This window comes from Meriones unguiculatus, chromosome 9 (assembly GCF_030254825.1).
Source record: "Meriones unguiculatus strain TT.TT164.6M chromosome 9, Bangor_MerUng_6.1, whole genome shotgun sequence".
Classification (NCBI taxonomy): Eukaryota; Metazoa; Chordata; class Mammalia; order Rodentia; family Muridae; genus Meriones; species Meriones unguiculatus.
The window spans coordinates 3,636,749-3,656,192 of record NC_083357.1 but is presented as its reverse complement, the minus strand read 5'-3'; the positions used below and the strand labels follow the sequence as shown (position 1 = coordinate 3,656,192).

The 19,444-nt window shown below is 53.1% G+C and overlaps 1 protein-coding gene across 5 annotated transcripts in view; it reads right to left on the bottom strand.

Annotated features, from left to right (window-relative positions):
• Zmiz1 (zinc finger MIZ-type containing 1) overlaps positions 1-19,444 on the bottom strand; it is a 200,199-nt gene that overhangs the window by 51,520 nt on the left and 129,235 nt on the right. The window contains exon 1 of one of the 5 annotated variants that reach the window (XM_060390703.1): positions 7,989-8,146. The exons of 3 other annotated variants lie outside the window; for them this stretch is intronic. The gene's annotated coding sequence lies outside the window, so the exon portion shown is untranslated. Of the gene's footprint in view, positions 1-7,241; positions 7,754-7,988; positions 8,147-19,444 lie in introns of those variants that run through there. One more of the 5 variants, XM_060390702.1, reaches the window with a different exon arrangement.

Sequence of the window (19,444 nt, the reverse complement as noted above, 5' to 3'; positions counted from 1 at the left end):
TCCTGAGAACACTGAAGGAGCCCTGAGCTCACCGTGACAGGCCTGGGGGACTCCAGGGCGAGCAAGGCAACCAGATTGCTCAGGTTCAGTGGACAGTGGGAATTCTGCACTAGTCCCTGGCAGAGGTAAGCAAAGCAGCCATCTCAGAGGAAGACAGCGGAGACAGCAGAGGATGTGCAGCTAGGCAGTGAGCATAGTGAGCAGCTAACTAAGAAGAGGCATCCTGTGGGGCAGGAGGGTGGAAGGCTCCCAGAGAGCAGACCCTACACAAAAACAGAGATTTGTTGCAGAGCTGGAAGAACAGCTAACGGTTCATCAGGATTGACCACATTATTGCTTGGAAGCCCACCCTCTTTCGGGGTAGAGGGTAACAAGAATCACCTCAACATAGCTCGGCTCACAGACCTTCTGCCTAGGTAGCCATGGGCTTCCAGACCTTGATGAGCCACAAAAAGATCCCAGAATGATGCTTGTATGCAAAATGCCAGAGTCTTAGGAGTCCAGGGTGTAGACTCCCACCCAGTTCATGCCTCAGGAAGGAAATGAAAGTGGCTGCCAGCATTTGGGTACTTCCTCCACATCTGAGACATGAGCTGGGGCTTCCCAGGCCTAAGCAGTCACCAGTGTCAGCCCTGTGCTTTACACCAGGACAGCAGGCAAGAAGACCACTATATACTCTCTCCCTCTCTCCCACACCATTTTGGGCTGTCCAGGTATGGTGGCCACGCAGAAGGAATGGAAGGGCACTTCTAGAGGGCACAGCCAAGATTCTGCTCACAGTATAGAACAGGAAACAGAGGCCCAGAGAGGGCAAGTTGGGGTCAAGAGAGAACCTGAACTTTCAGGCTTGGGAGCAGCTACTTTTGGAACTACAGAGAGATTTGATTCAAGCTGTTGTTTACTGGGCAACTACTATATTCCAGACATACAGCTAAGTGGTCTGTGGCTCCTTGCCGTACTTCAACCTGCCAGGCAGGCTTCACAGCCGTTTTATCGATCAGGAAACAAGCTTGAATTAAGTGACTTACCCGGAGTCACCCAGGAAACGACAGATGTGGGTTTCACAATTACTTTCCAACATGACTTGGGAATACCCTGGTGACCCTCTTTAAAGAGGCTTCCGTGCAGTGGGGTGGGTGGTGTTGGAGTCCGAGGGCCCCTGCAGATCCTGCCTCCCACAGATCTCATACAGTGTCTCCAAGGGTCCTCAGTATCTCTTAGACATCACATTACCCAACAGGACTCCCGCCTTTCTGCGTGGTTGCTGCACCATTCAGTGTGGTATCCAAAAAGACCTTCAAATGCTGGGACTGAGGAACTGAAAACTCAAAATGATCTCATTTTAACTAAAACATGTAAATAGCCACACACGCTGGGCCACGGTGGCTCATGTCTGAGGCCAGCCTCGGCTACAGAGCAAGACCTTGTCTCAAAACATAACCCTCCCCTCCAAAAAAAACCAAACCAAGCAACCAAACCAAAAACAACAAACAACAAAAACAAAACAACTAAACAGGCACAGGTAGCTACTGACAACTGCATGGGGTTGTGAATCTTGAAAGGTGGGGACCGAGGGATCGGGAGGGACTCCTTAAGTTGCACCCCACAAAGGCATCTTGGCACTCTGCACACAGCGATTCCACTAATGTTTTTGTTGTTTTAGACAGGGTCTCTGTAACCTAGGCTTGCATCAAACTCATGGCAATCCTCCTGCCTCTGCAGGATTCCAGACCTCTTATTTACCCCCTGGATGACCATTTCAGTCATCACCAGCCTGGGCCCTGAGCTGGTCATGTAGTACAATTATGAGGCACCCAGTGTTGACATCCCTCAGACATAAGCTGTCTGCCATCAGAGTCGAGCAAGGTGATACCCTGTAGGTATGTGATCACAGGCTGCCATGTCTAACCTTTTGACACTGTGACACCACATTGGCATTACAAAGCATACACTTGAAAACTGTACAATCATATCACACACACAGATTGTGAAAATGTCTCCTAGTGCTCTAAGTAAGCAGAATTTTGTGTTGGGCTGTATTCACTAGGCTGCTATCTTCAGCTGCCTGGGTGCTGCTTGCGGCTGTGTGTACTGGGGACCAGAGGTAGCTCCCTTAGGTGGTGTTATTTGAGCTGGACCTAGACCCAGCAGAACTGAGAGGAGATGAAAGAGGGTTCCAGCTCTGTTCTGATCTTTGCCTAGTAGAGAAAGTGTGAAGCTACTCTGTACCCGGTGGATCTGTACTTTACTTGCTATGTGTCAGTTATCCATAAGCAGAAAGCCAAGTGCAGGAGTGTCTGCTTAGCTTGTAAGCAGGCACCTTAGGTTCAACCTCCAGTATTGGGAAGACAAGAAAAATGAAGGGAGGGAGGGAAGGAGAAAGGGAGGCGGGGTGGGAGAGAGAGGAAGGGAGGGAGGAGGGGAATGAGGAAGAGAAAAAAAGCAGACAGGCTCTGGGGGCAGCTTCTTCCTTTCTCTTTGAGAGATGCCCCAAGTTTTAAAGTCCTCCCAAGGATAAGCAGAGACGGAACCAAATGTTGTAGAATGTTCTCTGTACAAGAGAAACTCTTGGGAGACAGACAAGGTCCTAAAAATCATAAGGTGCCTCAGGCTCTGACCCTGGGGACAAGAATTAAATCTCGTGCCCCAAAGAGGGTGTGAAAAGCCCTGCGGGTGTTCTTTTACCTGTCTCCTGAGCCCCAGCCTCGGGGAAATGCCCTCTTTGCAGTAAAATTTCCCTGACCTGCTTGGAACCCAAGGGGCTACACTTCCACAAACAGAACCCCATTCTTCCTCTTCTCCTCTCTCCCTCTCTCTCCAGGAGCCTGCAGAGAGCTGCCTCGGGAGATCTGGACAAGTTCCAACAAGTTCCCAGCACTCTGGGGAGGTAAAGCACTGCTTTTGACCCCTGCCATGACAACTGCAAAACAGGAACCCTGTGACTAGAGAGGGCTTTTTCATTGTGTCAGCAGAAGCAAGGGCATTCCCACTGCAAGATGCTAACCTCCCCTCTTCCCTGTAGATTCTCGCCTGTAGTTCAGCAGCTCCCTTACTTCCGGAAACTGCAGTTCCAGGGACCTCTGTGGCTCTGTGGCTCTGTGGCCGCCACGGCTCCCCAACCCCCTAGGGAATCAAACCTGTGAGGGCTTCAGCTCTGAGTCACTTCTGGTCCACCTACCTCCCTTCTCCTCAAGCACCACACCTCAGCCATATTCAGCCATATGACATTTACTATGCTGCTCACTAATTTCTGAGAAACTCCAGGCTGATCCTTCCCCAAACTCAGCATTTCCCCCTCCCTTCCGCAACCTCCCTGTACAGACAAGATAGAGCCATCATATCAGAACCCTCAGCCCCACCCCCACCCCAAGGTGACCTATTAAAGGTCACACACTAATGCTGCACAGAGCTACAGATACAGGAAGGCTGGGCCTGAGGAATTGTGTTATCCTGAACAGTGTCAAGAGTATGTGGGGAACTTATCCCTGCTAAGAGCAACCACAGAGGTGCCCTAGCCACAGAGGCAGGGCTGTTCTGGACAATCCCACCTACCCCCCAAACCCAGTTCTTCATGCACCAAATACAGGCAGCATCTGCTGATGTCCAGCATCTGCTCACCTCCTTAGAGGCAGGGTGGTCTCAGAACACACAGGATTATTCAGGGCCAAAGATGGCTCTGGAGAAGCCCAGAGTGGGCTTCTGGCAGAAGTCAGGGGTGCAGCTAAGCTGACGACTGTGAGGAAAATAACCTGAACCCCTAGAACTGCCTAGATGGCCATTGATAAGCCCAGTCCCAGAATCCTCACATAGTACAAGTAGGAGGGCTTGGCTCCTTGAATCCCCTTGGAGGGGTACATAACCAGTGAGACTCTTAAAGGGGGGGGCACTGTGGCAGCCTGTAGGGGTTTTGTTAATAGGGTTGTTAACATGAGAAAGTGCAAACAAAGCCCTTCTCATCCTTCATATTTTCCTAGGTGGTCTGGGGTGCAGAAAGTCACCCCTTCAGCTACCCCAGGGCCTGAGGAGGCAGAGGCTACAGTGAGGTCCACTGGTGGGCAGTGGAAGGCTCGGGACTCGGGCTGTAGGCCACTAACCTTGCCTGGCTGGAGCAAGGCAGCAGGGCTCAGTTCAATTTTGTTAGCTTCCAGCCCTTAGTGAGGGACCTGCAGAAGACTAGGTGAGGGAAGATCCTGGCTCCATCCCAGGTCTGCCGTGCTCTGACCTTGGTCCCTTGTCCCTGGGCAGTAGCTGTCATCTGTCCTTCCTAGCCTAGAGGTACTACTGCTCAGGAGCTCCCTGGGAAGCTAGATGTGCTTTGGGGGTGGGGGCCTTGTTTTTCCCTGAGCATGCTCCCTTGGGAGGCGGTTGCTGTTTGAAGGCCCTGGAGAGGTTCCCAGGCAGCTGAGGCTTCTGGGGAGTGCCAGGGCAAGCAAAGCCCAGTGGTATGCTTCCATACCAGGGGTAGTAGGCCCTGGTGGAGGACAGCAAGGAGCATGCTGTACCATTTGCCAGGTGTCCAGACCTCCCTCTCCCCTGGGGCTCTTGCTGCTGGTCCTTCTTCCCTTCTTTCTCTGGGGTGACTCCAAGCAACCTGGCTACCTGCCCAGTGATGAGTTCCCTTCCTTGAGGAGGAGTTGGCCTCTCCTGAGGGACCAAAGCCACATCCAGCAAGGCAAACACCTCCAGGCCCAGAGTACCTTTTCCTCTCCTTCTAGCCCTGCCAGCTCAGAACTGCCTGTGCCCAGGACTGCCCAATCAATACATGACTTCACAGAGCCTGACGCCTTGCCGGCACCATGACAGTCCTCAGGGACGCTGCTCCTGGGATTGCTGCCCATCCGTGCCCCCTGGCTGACCTCTGTTGCACAGCAGAGGACTGGCGACCTGGGGCTCAGACCCTCCAGCAAAACTGAACCCCAGTGTTAATTGGGATCCCTGGCTAGTCTATACCTGCCTCACACAGAGGCCCTATGACTCAAAGTGTTAAGAACATTGAAAGCTTTATCTTGCACTGTCACAGAGTGGGCTCATCTCAAGTTTTCTAAGTCCCCACCCAGCACTGTCTACTGGAGCTTTCTGTCACCAGAAAGCTGTTTTATAACCCTAGCTGCCCAGTCAAGAGGCCACTAGCCTGTGTGGCTATTGAACATCTGAAGTGAGACTAGTGCCAAGAAGAAAACGACCCAGCTAGGGCTGTAGCTCAGCTGATGTAGTGCTTGTCTGGTACGCAAAAAGCACTTGGTTAAATAATAATCACAAGTCAAAGCGGACCTGGTGACACATGCCTATAATCCCAACACCCAGGAGGAAAAAAAAACCTAACTAGAGCTTTGATTCTTAAATCTATTTAAACTTAGAAGCTGCAATATGTGGTTAGTGGTCACCATATTGGATGGCAGTTTTTCACTGAGCTCAGTAGCCATCCCTCATGGGGGCGGTCTAGCAAAGGCCACTCAGAAAGACCCAAGACAGGACTCTGGTTAACTACCCCCAGGAAAATGGCTGTCAGTCTGAGTACCCAACCTCAGCCTAGAACTCATCTCAGACCTCCTAGATCTGCATGTGGCTGGGAGCTCAGCAGGTGCTTAACCCAGATGGACAGAGATTTGGAAGTGCTCTTTCAGTCCCGCGGTGGGAGCTCTGCACCCTTGTGGAATCACGAAGCCACTGCGTATCCACTCGTTGCCAAGACTGTGGTGGCCAGTGGGGTGTACAGTGCTAAGGGACCCACGGTGCTTGTCTTTAAGAAGCTTGATCATAAAGTCAAGCCTTGCTGCAGCAGAAGTTACGCTGGGTTTCCTCCAGTCCTTACTGGGCTGGGCTAGGCACATCATTCACCCACAGCTGGTACTGGTCTTTCTGGAGTGCATGAGGCTGTGAGGGGAAGTGCTCACGGCGGAGGGAGGCTGTGCAGGGGAGAGTAATAACAAGAGCAAGCAACCTTAGGAAGCAAGCCTCAAACTCTGTGCAGGCGGTTGTTTCCGGTACAGACTCAGATTCTCACCAAAGCCTCGCCGTTTGGTGGTTTCTCACTAAGGAAGTTTGGGGTAAAAATAGCCCCAAAGGGACTCAATTCCAGCTACTCACAGGGTAGTCACTGCCTGGTTAGGATATAAAAAAGGGGGAACAGTCTTACTATAAGCCATATAAACCTTAAATCTCAATACACTATGCAGTGAGTGATGAGCCTTGGGTCCAGAGCCCTTGACAGGGAGGAGTCTTGCTACACACCATCCAGGTTTCCTGGTGACACGGCCTTGTGCAGGCCTTGGCCTGATTTCTGGCTTACACTTTGGCAGCTGCCTCACAAAACCTCTCTCTTAGAAAAACCACCTGCTATGCCCAGGCATTGGCAGTTAAGCCTGGTGGTCAAAGGCAGGGCACCAGGGGCCCCACATTAAGACCTGATGCTCTCCTGGCTTCCTGGTGAATGAACCAGGAACTGGGACTTATCTCTCTGTGCCCTGGGCACAAACACTAAAGCCATATGCTGGGGACTTCTGGTCGCTCCTTCTTAGCCCCTGCAGTGTTCTGAGAAACCTCTCTGCAAGGTCTTGTAGAGGATCCTCTACAGCCTGATGCTAGCCACCCCCACCCCCACACCCCACAGACAGCGCCCCCCCTCCTAGGCCTCTAGTGCAGACTGATCTTCCTCCTCCTCCTCACCCTACCCCACCCCCCAGCAGCCTTTCCAGCAAACACTTGTCAGAACTCTGTTGTGCACCCATCACCTCTGAGAAGCGAGCCCTGGAGCAATGGGAGCATACGGGTCTTTCCAGAATCAAGGATTCTTTTTGACAAAGGAGTAGCTTTAAGTTAAAACCCTTAGCCACTGCCTCTAACCAAAGGCTTCTGGACTAGTACTTGTTTTTTTTTTTTTTTTTGTAAAGGGAACCTAGCAGGGATGGAGCATTGTAAAATGTCTGCTGAGGAACCAACACTTCACCTTTAGGAAGGAGGCATGGGGGGTACTCCATCTGGTCCCCCCACCCACCGTCGCATCCAGAGGAGGAACCAAGGTCTCCTCTGTGGTGAACAAAATGGGCCTGGTGCACGCTGAAGCCACTCTCACGGCCAAGCCTCAGGCTGACACCATGCAGCACACGGTGCTACCCACAATGCACCGGCTCTCCTCTGTCACACACATGCACGCACACTCACCCCTGAGCCCTGAGGGAGCCCGGGGGGGGGGGGGGCGGCCCGCGGGCGCCTGGCGCCGACCCCTCCAGCCCCACACTCACCTAGAAGTTGCACAGTCCGCGGTCCCGCCCTGGCGCCCCCGGAGGCTGGAGCCCAGCCCGCGGAGACCGCAACGAGGGACTCCGGACAGGGATCAGCCGGCGCCGAACAAAGGCTGAGAGCAGGCAGCGGGCGCCGCCTGCATCCCCGCTCCGCGCCGGGGCGGCGGCGGCGGCGGCGGCGCGGGGCCCCCGGGCAGCTCCGCCGCCGGCTCGCTGCGCGCTGCCCGCTCCGAGGGCGCTCTGGCTCCCGCGCTCCCGCTCGCTGCCGCCCGCCACCGCCGCCGCTGTCCGGCTACCGCACCGCACACATCAATTATTCATCGCCCGTCTCCAGCTTCCCGGGCGAAGCCAATCACAGGCGGAGGCTCCGCTAATGGGGCCGCCGCCGCCAAGGAGGCAGCCAGCCGCGCGCCCGGGCGCAAGCGACAGCCCTTCGGGGACAGGGATGGGGACCGGGGGCGCGCGGGGGGCGGGGGCGCCCTGGGCTCGCAGGAGAAACTTCCCACGGCCGGCTGCGCTGCGCCGCGTTCCCGGACCCCGCGGGCGTGACCACCCAGCCTGCGTGCCGCCGCGTGGGGCCGGGGGCTCGGGGGAAGCCGGGCGCGCCGCGCCGCGACGGGGGGAGGGGAGGGAGGAGGAGCGCGGGAGGACGATGAAAGGCGAGCGGCCCTGCCTCGGCGTCTCGGGGGAGCCCTCCCCGCCCCGCGGGCCTCGCGCCCGCATCCCCGCCCCGCAGCCCGCACTCACTCGCGTGCGCAGCCCGCCGGCCCAGCCACTTCACGGCGAGGGAGCGCTAGTGACTGGGGATCGGAGGCAGCTCACATTTCAAACTTGCACGCAGGGGTGGTGCTGGTGCACGCCACAGCCAGAGCGAACGCACGACCCGACGAGTGGAGCTCCAGCCTCCGGGCGGGGGCGGCGACCAGGGCCCTCTCCCTCCCCCGCCTTGGCAATTAATTGGAAGCAACACTTGTGAGAGTGGGGCTCCTGGAGGGCTGTCGCCCGAGGGGGCCTCCGGGAAGGCGCTGGCGGTTGATGACTTCGGGTGCCTCCCGCCCCCGCCAGCGAATCTTCCCAAGTGGTCATGCTAATGAGGGTCCGCAGCGGGGCCCGGGCGGCCTCAGCCGGGGGAGGGGCGGGGCAGGCCGGGGACATCAAGTTGCAACCTGGGTTTAAAGGGTTTTCTGAACGTGTTAGTTGGGGCGGAGAAGCTCTGCAGCTTGGCATCTTACTCCCCTGGCACAGGGGTCCTGGTCGCCCCTGGGATTCCCCCGAACACGGGGCCCGGGGTAAGGTGAATTGGCGCACGTACGCTCTGGCTCCCCGACTTCGGGAGTTCCTGTGCCCCGCAGTCGGCGGCGGGAGGGAAGCCGGGGGCGGCTGCTGCGCACAACCCCGCCCCTTCTCCCGGAGCTGCCGCCTTCCTGACACTGCATCCTGTGGTGGCCGCGGCCTCTTCCTTCCAGCCAGTAGTAGCAAGGGCTCCAGGCTTTCGGCCGGAGCTTGCCCCTCCCACTCCTTTGCACCATCGGCACCCCTGGAAAACCATTTGCTGTCCCGCCCAAAGAGGTCAGCTCCCCTCCCTCTTTGGAGGGCTCTACCCACCTAGATCACCCACTAGGGAGAAACTGTTTTACAGCAACCCCCATCCCGCCCACTCGCCAGTGAAAGTTGCTTGAATGAGCTCCTAACTGCCCCAATTAGGAAAGTAGGAAAGGCTGGTCACTCACCCTTAAGAAAGGCAGCCAAGAAAGGCTTTAACTTCTCTGCATTTGGACATTGATCTCGCCAGCACAGGGAACTGACCCCCTTTGCCTTGGACGGTCGTTCGTAGGGCACACGCCCCTCCAATGTGAGCTCCTGACTCGCCCCTCAGCGTTTCTGCTTGACTTGCTGCCCATCGCGGAAGTGGCAAGACAAATCACTTATCTAGATATTATGCTCTTGCTCCTTGTTTGACATAAGTCGTTAGCAGGCTCTAATCCCACCCACTGCCACTTGAAATATCACTTTCGGGTTGGCATTTGGAAATGTAGTTGTCATGGGCTTTCCCTCCCAGGAGCTGGTTAAATGGATTAATTCCTGCTTCATTACTGGCTTTCTTTTTGCACAAGAACCAGCTTCTGCGAGGGAGATTAATTAGCATCTCCTTCCTGGAGGGCCAACCTGGGGGCAGTGGTGGGGATGGACTGCTCTGCTGTGCACACATTTCAGGTGGGGCTCAGTCTCATCTCCTCCTGAGTTATAACAGCTTCAAGTGCTCACTGGGATGGTTGCAGAGAACCTGCCCCTTCACACATCCCCACAGAGACTGGGCCTCCCAGAAGCTGGGTAAAGACTGTTCCCTCTCCCACTGCTCAGCCAACATAAAGGGCGGGACACTTTGGCCCACATTCTAGAAGCAAGCATGGAGACACATGTCCCTAAGACCTACTTTCTGGTGTCAGGTTGACGTAACGATTTCGGGGCTCAAGTCTCGACTAACCAGAATCCAAACACCAAAGCCCCTAACTAACCAGGAAACCCACCTTCAATCCTCCTGAAGTTTTGCACAATGACAGTTTACAGTTCTCACTGATTCTTAGGACCTTTTTAGCCGCCAAGGGCTTACACATGTGGCAACAGGATGCACTAACTTTACAAAGACAATCCTGGGGCAGGAGAGATAGCTCAGAGGTTAAAAGCATTTACTGCTCTTGCAGAGGGCCTGAATTCTGTTCTCACCATTCATTTGGCAGCTCACATTCATCTGTAACTCCAGTTTTAGGAGGAACCAATGTCCTCTTAGGGCACCAGGAACACAAGTGGAACACAGCATACAAGCAGGCAAACGTATTCATACATGACCCCTCCCCCCCATTTAAAGAAAGATCATTCCTGCAGGTTGATTGAAAATTCAGGCTGGAACTCAGCAAAGTTTACACCTTAGGGACAGGAACTTGGTGGTGACAGTTCTTTAGAAACTTTCTTTAGAGAAAGCTTTCCTGGTGTTTTGCCTTCTGGTTCTACCTCCTAGTTCTCCTAGGTACCCACTTCAGAAGCCCCAGAGTAGGACTCAGGGGAGGGAATTAATATGCAAGATTCAGGGTTTTCCAAGGTAACCCAAAAAGTAAATACTCTTCACTAGCATATTTACGTACTTAAGAAAACAAATTGTTTTCAAGCACCCATTCATCAGTCCAAACTGGCCCCTTTCACTTGCTAATTTCTAGGCTCTCTGCTTCGGAATCAAGTCCCTGGAGGCCCTCTTGGTTAGCAGCCTCTTTTTTAGGATTGCTGCTTGAAGTCTACAGAAATGCCAGCACTCCACACAGTATCTTCTTTAGAAGGGCTTTCGCCAACTCGCTCCAAGTTCCACATCTCCAACTTCCAAAGATTTGCTCAAAAGCCTGGGGCCCACAGCCGCTGCTCCACCCCCTACCCTGGCTTGCCTTGATAAGGATCTACAGCAAAGAGGCCTCAGACAAAGGCATCCTGTGACTCCACTCACTGGCGCTCAGCAGCTCTCTGACTGACCTCGGCAAGTCCCGTTGTCCCCCTCCACCCCCCCATCCATCCCCCAGTCTTCCCCGGGGCCCAGGGGGGAATGACTTGGGAGGAAGAAAAAAGGAAGAAAGAAAGGGCAAACTGTGAGCCCCATGCTGTGGTTCCTTGATGAATGTCTGCCAGGCTCCAGAGGCCTGAAGAGGGATCAATAGCGGGTGGCTCTTCTCGTGGGTGTCTGAACTCCAGTCGTGGGCCTTAGTGAAGAGGGGCTGCCAATAAATACAGCGCTAGGACTTGGCTGGCTTTGGAGAGAAGGATGCTTTATCCTCTGGCGCACGCGCCTGTCACGAGGGAGCCCGCTTCTGCAGGACCCACTAGAGAGGAGGGGTGGGAAGGGAGATAGTAGCAGGGACACCCTGACCCCAAGCTTGGGTCAAAAGAGGGGCCTCTTCCAGCTCATTGGTGAGCTGGAATCAGTTCTAGTAAGAAAAGGAACCAAGAGAGCTGGCTAAGATGCAAGTGACCCAGGGGTCAAAAGTGGTTCCAGGCTGGGTCACTTTCCATATACAGTTCAGGAGGCCTAGGGGCCCAAAGGCCACTAGGAAGTTAGGAAGGAAAGAAGGCAGGCAGGCAGGCCTGGCAAACACAGGCCAAACTCCTAAGGTCAGGAGGAGCAGAACAATGAGCCATGTTGTGGCTCAGATTCTGGGCATTGGGTTCTGAGCCCCATAGATGGAGCAGACTTCTAACTCAGGCAGTTTGGTGATTGAGTAGGACTGAACAAGAATCCTGATCACGTGGAGATGTCACTTTTGTGGACTCAGGCACTCAGTGAGAAGGTAGGGTAAACAAAGAGGTCACAGGTGGGTGGGTGTGTACCTGCCCCCTGGGAAGCATGGGGGAGATCAAGAGGGAACAGGGGGACAGAAAGGATTGTTGCTCTGAAGCTCCCATACAGAGCAGGTCACAGGGCACTAGGCACACAGACAGCTAAGGATCAAATAACAGCTTTGAATGGGAGTCTCCTCCTGGGCCCTACCTCCAGGAACCACCACTACCGGGGCTGCGGTCTCCTTCTGCATGGTCAGGACATAACTGATACATCCTTGGGTGACACTGTTCCCTCTGTCATTCCCCCATCCTTAGCCCTGGAGAGCCCTTCTTAACCTTGAAGATGGAAGGCACATGGAAGGGTTGGCTTGTGGCCAGCATGGGAGCCTAGAAGTTCGCCTACCTCAGGGACACAGTCCAGAGCCCGCAGCCTGGCCTCCCCCTGTACCCCTCCTAACACCTGGCCGATGAATGCTTGCTGGTTGCAATGCCAGTTCCAGCACTTTCTGAGCACAAATACACAGCATCCTTCCTGTCCTCTTTGGTTAGGGGTTATTATTTGCCACACAGAAGATAAAATAGGGATAGAGAGGCCAGGTAAAGTTTGGAAAGTATCTAAGCTATTGTCAGCCTTGACACATCCTCAGCATGCTACACATTATACTGTCCGGCACGGAATGCTTAGAGCAGCGTTGATGGGGCCCAACTGGGCCTCCCAGCCAACGTAGCAAACAGAATTCTTATACTGATCCTAGCATACCTAGCATTTACACATTTCACCTACTTGCTGTTGGCAGGGGCGCTCCACCTGAGATGGCATGGGAAGGAGACCTAATTACCTCCCTCCTCCCATCATAGTAGCCCCTGCCCCTTCCTGGAATTACCTCCTGCATGGCTCCTTATCCCAGACTCAGGCAGCCTTCTCAGAACCCTGCATTTGGCTTCTACCCAAATCCTATAATCATTTCATCTTGAAAACAACACCAGTCCCTGTCCCTCACCTCCACTCAGCATGTCCGAGAAACCCTACAATTTCCAGGTTATTGGAGATCCAGGAAAGCTTCCTGAGGGGCTGGCAGTGGTGGGGGAGTGAGCGAGTTCAGAATGGCCCCTTTAGTCTTGGGGAACTGCTTGTCCCCTACCTGCTCAGCTGGCAAGGGTGCCAGACTCAGGCTCTATACTTGTAAGAACTTCCTAACAGGATTGGTGCTGATGGAGAGCCAGACAGGCAAGAGTGGGAACTGGCCCCAGCGGAAGAGAAACAAAGAGAGCTGCTGTGTTCCTGGACTCACTGGGGAACTCCGGAGGCAGGGGTTTAAGAACCAAGCACTGGACAAGACGGGCTTTCAGAGTCTACTAGACCAAAAAAGACAGTCGAGTTAGGTGGAGAAGCCATGGTATTGGGGTGAATTGTATGTCTCCCCAAATGTTGAAGTCCTCAGGACCTGTGGAAAAAACCCTATTTAGAAGCAGTCTTTGCTGAAGATCAAGTTAAGATGAGGTCATGAGTGTGGGCCCTGGTCCAGCCTAGTTGGTGTCCTTGAGAAAAGGGGACATTTGGATACAATAAGCAGACATGCGTACCCTCTTCAAGGAGGAGCAGGAAGGTGACTGCAGGCAGTTTCATAGCCCCAGCTAAGAAGCTGCTAGTAGCTTGGAGGGGGGACAGGGCTACTCCTTCCCTGGCACCTACATAGGAGCATGACAGGACCCACACTTTGGTCTTGGATCTTCTGGTCCCAAAAGATGTGAAACAGGCAACATGCACCATTATGGTATATGCTCTGGGGTCTTTCTTTATGGCAGCATGGAAAACTAACACAAGGCGATCCTTTTGAAGTCTAAGTCACAGCCCACTACAATTCCAGAGGTTCCAGCCAAGTCAGTCCTGATCATGGCCTGTGATTATGGCCAGTCATTGCTCTAAACCCATTTCGTGCACTAGTGCCTCTTTTGACACTACCGCAGCCCTCAGATCCCTTCTTGCTTCAGACAGCAGAGCTTACCATCAGAACTCTGTCACCTCTTGCAGGTTCTCCCTTCCCAGGAGAAGCTTCCTCGGCCACACTGTCCTCCTGCCTCATCTTTCAGTTCTTTCCTATCTTAGCTTTGCCGCCCCGATGTTTCAAGTATTTATTTTGTTTAATTCTGTCTCTCTGGCCAAAAGGCAAGCTCTTTGTCAACTGGGATGGTTGTCTGGTATGAGTTGTGTTGACAGTATATAAATATGCCCTACAGATGGTTAATAAATACTGTCTGTATAAAGGAAAGCGAAAACAGCTGCCTGAATTAATGAGGGAGTGAAGAAATGAATGAATGTACAGTGACTAATCACAGGCTCCAATAATCTGCATGTCCTCACTACCTGTGTCTTCCTACCCAGGGACTAGGTTGCCAGCCTGCTGTCTGGCAGAAAACAAGCTAGGTCCCAGGGAGGAAGTCTGTTTGGACAGGAAGCTCAGACTGGCTAGCAGAGGGGCCGGGAAATGGTGGGTGCACGCCGCATGAGCCAGGCTCTAATGAATTTTTTCCCATTGCTAGAGTTGCCTTTGAAGGGAGGGGGTACGGAGGCAGCTTGGCAGTCCTGGGGGTTTTATTGCTTCTCCCAGGATGCAGCTCTGATGGAGGTTTCCAGATGGCTCCAGGCCTGGACCCATATAAGTTCCTTGGAGCTGGAAATGCAATTTCCTTTCCTGCCAGAGAAGTCTGTCTGTCTGTCTGTCTGTCTGACTGTCTGCTTGCATTAGTGAACACCTCCCGGTCTGTGCAAGGCAACCTTGGGGATAGATGGCACCTACTTTGCGCAGGATGGAAGTTCCATTCAGTTAGGGAAAGAATTTGAGGTTACAGTGCACACTGCCGGTCTGGGGGGCAGGCAGGGCTGCAACCCAGGCCACTCAGCAACTTGCCTTTTCAAATGAGGAGGCTGAGGCTCAGAAAGGCGCAGGGCCTGCTTCCCATCACACAGCAAATTAGCAGCCAGAAGAAGTTCTGCAGCCCTGAGCTGCCTTTCCTAGTCCTGTGTGTTTTGCCAAGACCTCATGAAAAGGGTGGGGGACTTCCAGGGAATGGTGGTGACTGATTTGTCCCCCAAGTGTGTAAGTTGAGGATGGCCACAGTGGCAAGGTGGGAGGGTAGAGGTGGGGAACAACGCGGGAGTTCCTGTCCTGGTAGGCGTAGTTTCTGAAGGCCTTGCCTTTGCTGCTTGGGGCGCCAGAGAAGGGGAGACCAGAGGTGAGATGAGTAGGGGAGCATGCCATGACACCTCAGTGTTCTGCAGAGAGTTTCAGAACTCTCAGGCCTACGAGCTTTTCCAGGAATCTATCACCTAGTGCCATCTCTCCCTCTTCTCCCTCTGTCTGGGGTGAGAGGGGGCTCTCCTGGCTGCCTGCTTCTTTCCAGTCTCATTTCCCCCAGTGGCTCAGGTGAGCCAGCAGCTCCTTCCTCTCCCCAGTGTGGTCCCAGATGTCCCCCTCCTCCAGGAGCTCTGGACGTGAGCAGACAGGCCACGCAGGAATGTCTGTCTGGGGAAAATCTGAAGGTGGCCGCCAGGGCAGGGCAAGGAGTGGGAGGCCTGATGTTGAAATCAGGATCCTCGGAGCTGAGCTCAGCCTAACAGCAGATGTCTGGCAGGGAGAAAGCTCTGTGGGCCTGCTGGGGAAGCAAGGGCAGGTCACCATCCTTCTCTAGGCCCCGGTTTCCTTTCACTACTGGGGAAGACAGAGTTGTTTCTGTACCTCTCTTTGTGGTGAAGACTGGCTGGGTAAGCCCCGAGAAGCAGCCACCTCATTGAGGTGACCTTGCTCATTTTCTGGGAAAGTGGCACTGGGCCAGGCAAGAGACCCACAACACATATCATTCTGTCAAGACCAAGAAGCTGCCTCTGAAGTAGCAGACACACCATGGTTCTTTTGCCTTTCTGTTTCTAGGAGCTTATTTGTGCAGATCTAATTCTGTTAGACTAGGTACTCCATAAAGGCAGGAGCTCTGGTTTACTCACCATCACATCCCTGACGATTTTGTGCCTGGACTAAAACTGGTGCTGGACAAATGTTTACTGAATGACTAATGGAGAACCACCCACTTACTAACTTAGTGGTAGGATTTTAGCTTTACCTTTTACTGTCTATACTTCATGATTGCCCTATAAATAGTATGTCTTATTTTTTAGTATCAAAAATATTTTAGAATTAGTTAAATCTAAAGTTAAGACTTTTTCTTGAAAAGTGCTATATATACAGTATTCTTAATCAGTAACTTGGGTATCAAGTATGAAACAACTTCGCTTCAGAGCTATCCTCTGCCTCTCCCAGCATGTCCGGTAGAGTCCTGTCTCAGTCTCTAAACTGTGTTTTCTGCCTCTGGCCCTAGCTCTCTTTTAATGATGAAGGCCTCTAAAAAGCAAAGCTAGCCACATTACTCAACTTGCCTGAACAGTGCCCTTTCTACAGCTACCAGGACTGACTTCCAAGGTCTAGCTTCCTGGATTGGCGTTCACGGCCTAAAATGATATGGTCCTTGGCTTGTGTGGCTTCTGTCTGATGCTTGCTGTAGTGTTTTTGTGTGTGGGCCCTGGTGTGCTGGCCAGCTGCTGGGTGCCAACACGAGGTTGGGAAGAAACCTATTGGCTATGCAGGAGTGGCAGGGCAGTGCAGCCTCTCAGCCCTGTCCACCAAGTTCTGGGTTGTTCCAGGGGCTGAGGAGCAACAAGTCCCCGCCAGTAGCCTAGGCTGTTGAAGAGGCCTCATCTCTGGGCCACTGAGGTCTGGGGACACTATTGTCTGGGCACTGTGTCCCTCTAGAATTTGCCTGTCCCTCTAGAAATCTGCTATTACGAGATTATGAAGAGGTGGGGCTTTTGGGGGGGTGAGAAGGTCATGAGGTATACCCTCAGGAAGGAGATGATTTCCCTGATGAAATAGCTTTGAGGGAGCCCTGTCACTGTCTGGAGAAGATGCAGGATGAAGGTGTCAGCAGATGCCAAGGGCCCTCACCAGGCCCATACTACAGCCTCTGTTCTAGGAAATGTACATTTCTGTTGACTCTAAGCCACCAGGCCGAAGTGTTTTGTCAGAGCATGTTGCACACTGCTTGCTCTCTGCTTCAGTTTGCTCAGCTGCACTGTGCAGTGAGGCAGCCCTGGGATCCACACCACTGCTGCTGAATGCTCTGGAGCACAGAGAGCCCGCACCCACCTTGGGTTCCAGACAGACCCGGGAGCATGGCATGTAATTGAATTTGTCCTAATTAACTCAACGAACCGAGGAGCAACCATTACTGACAGAGCCCTGGGTGTCAGAGGTTGTTGGAAACCAGGAGCCACGAGAGAGCACTAGATCCTCCAGGTACCCACACCCTCAGAACCCTTAACTCCTCAGATGCTAAGAGCCCCAGAGGTAGGTGGCACTGCTCTTGTCAGACAAGAAGCCTGGGGTCTGGGTGACACAGTGAAGTGACCGGAATCCATATCTTTTGTACCCAGGGCCTCCTGCACATGCAATCCCCTCTGCCTGGGATGACCTTCCTCACACTCCTCTCAGAGCAGCTTTGCTTTTGGGAGCATCCCAGCAAGGGTCACTTCCTCAGTCAAGGGTTCCCGAGTTCTCAGCCATGAGCTGCCTTCACTGTCCTTTGTAGAAGCATCGCCAGAGAGCTTGCTGTAGGGCGAAAATGGTACTTGACTCACCCACAGGGTTGTGACCAGCACAGGCTCAGGCGCACAGGCCTGTAAGGAAGGAGGAAGCCCGGCTGCAAGGTCTAGAGTGAGGGGCTTCAGATAGGCACTCTCAGCTTCCGGTGAGAAAGACAGGCTCAGGTCCTACGTGTGCAAACAAAGCTAGAACTCAGGGGTCTGGGCCTGCCTCCCCTTCTGTGCCCTCCCCGAGGTCAAGTGAAAGAAAAGATTAATTTAAGCAGAGACAGGCCTCTGCATCCCAAAATGATTGGTAGATAGAAGACGTTCAGGTCAGGCGATCTGAGTCACTGTTCCGCTGCCCTAGCTCGAGGCAGCACTCCTGCCCACTTCACCATCCCCTGGATGTCCCTTCCTCCTTCAAGGACACAACCTGAGCTGGGGCTCATGAGTGCCTGGGTGTGAATTCTAGTCCTGCCATTGGCTACCTGGGGGTTCTCCAGCATGTCACTTATCTCCCCGAGTCCCAGCCTAAGATTTTTTTAAGGAGCTAAGAAGAGAATGAGCGTGTCATGTGTCATGTTTGCTGAGCACGTACAGCATGGTGAAGAGTCAATAAGATCAGCTTCGTAGCTGACTGGTCAGTGCATAGACTGAGCGGCCCCTATCTAAGGTGCTTGGCACCAGAAGTATCTCCGATTTCTAGGTTTAGGGGTAGCAAAATATGTGCGTATACATATCCCGGGAAAGGGACCCAAGTCTAACAGTAAATTAATTCCCAAATCACAGGCACCCTATATGCAAATAGTCTGAAGGAAAAATATAACATCACAGTGTACTTACTGTTAAAAGTTTAAAGATGGGTTAACTCCAGTAGCTGAGGGTGATTTTGTATTCCTAGTTTTCCCGCCTCTCCTGTGAGAGTGCTGGGAGGGCAGGTGTGTGCTGCGGAGTTGGGTTTTATGCTGGGGCTCAAACCCAGGGCTTTGTGCATGCCAGGCACAAAACCCAACCACATGTCCAGCCCTGCACTGGCTTTTGTGACCTGTCTCATGGGGTTGGGTGTAAAATTTTTCATCCACAAGTAATCAACAGCCAGGCACGGTGGTGTGACCTATAATTCCAGCGTTTAGGAGGTAGTATTAGAAGGACCAGGAGGAGTTCTAAGCTAGCCTGAATTATATGAGATCTTGGCTCAAACCAACCAACCAACCAACCAACCAACCAATCAACCAACCAACCAACCAACAAGCGAACAAATACTTGGGATTGTTAGCAGTGACAGGAAGAGCAATGGTGACAGCCATTGTATGGTGTTGGTCCAGCTCTACAAGGGTCAGGGATCCTGGGGAGACCATTTTCCACCCTGTGCTTGTCTACTCAGATTAAATAGGAGTTGGGCTGGTGACCCTCATAAACCCTCTGCACTCTAACACTCATGTCAGAGAGTAACAGAAGCAGGAAACCCAAGGCCATTATGTCATCATGATGCTCATATGTCATCTCCAGCAAGACCCTGCTCTCCTGCCCGACCTACTTGTCATCCAGGTCCTCCTCTCTCACAAGGGATTCTTTTTAATAATGGAGGACAGTAGCCTGTACATGTCTTTCTTGGTGGCACAGACAGCACAGTGTAGTCCTACAGCAACCCATTCTATGTTTTACAAAAAACAACCCCAGGAAGGAGGGATCATAGCTCCATTTTGTGATACACCGGAGGAGGTGCAGAGTTGTAATGGTAGTTTTCTAAAGACACACAGCAGCAAGGGCTGGGGCTACGTGCCCTGGTAGAATATATTCTCATTCTGTTTGAGGCTCTAGGTTTGAACTTCAGCACCAGTAAGTAGGTAGATAAAGCTACATCTCAAAAGCAGGCAAGCAGACAGACAGCAAGCCTGGGGCCGCAGCTACAGTGAGATTTCCCCAGAGGGACCCTCCTTGTCTCATCCTTGTTGCTTACATCATTTAAGTCCAATGGCTGTCCACTCTTCACCGTCAGCTGCACGGGAGTAGTCAGGACATGGCCGTAGACAACAGTTGGCTGACAACAAGACAGCTATCTCTTTCCTTGTAGAATCTGAATTCCTGGCAGTTCCAGGGGGCCCACGTGCATGGCACCCTGTTGCTTGTTACATAAGGATGCACACTGCAGGAGGCACCTGGTGTTGTGATCCTCAGCTCACTTCTGGAACCTTCAGCTGGGATGTCATCTTTGGGTCACTCGCTCAGCTAGGTGAAAGGAGTCCCACATAGA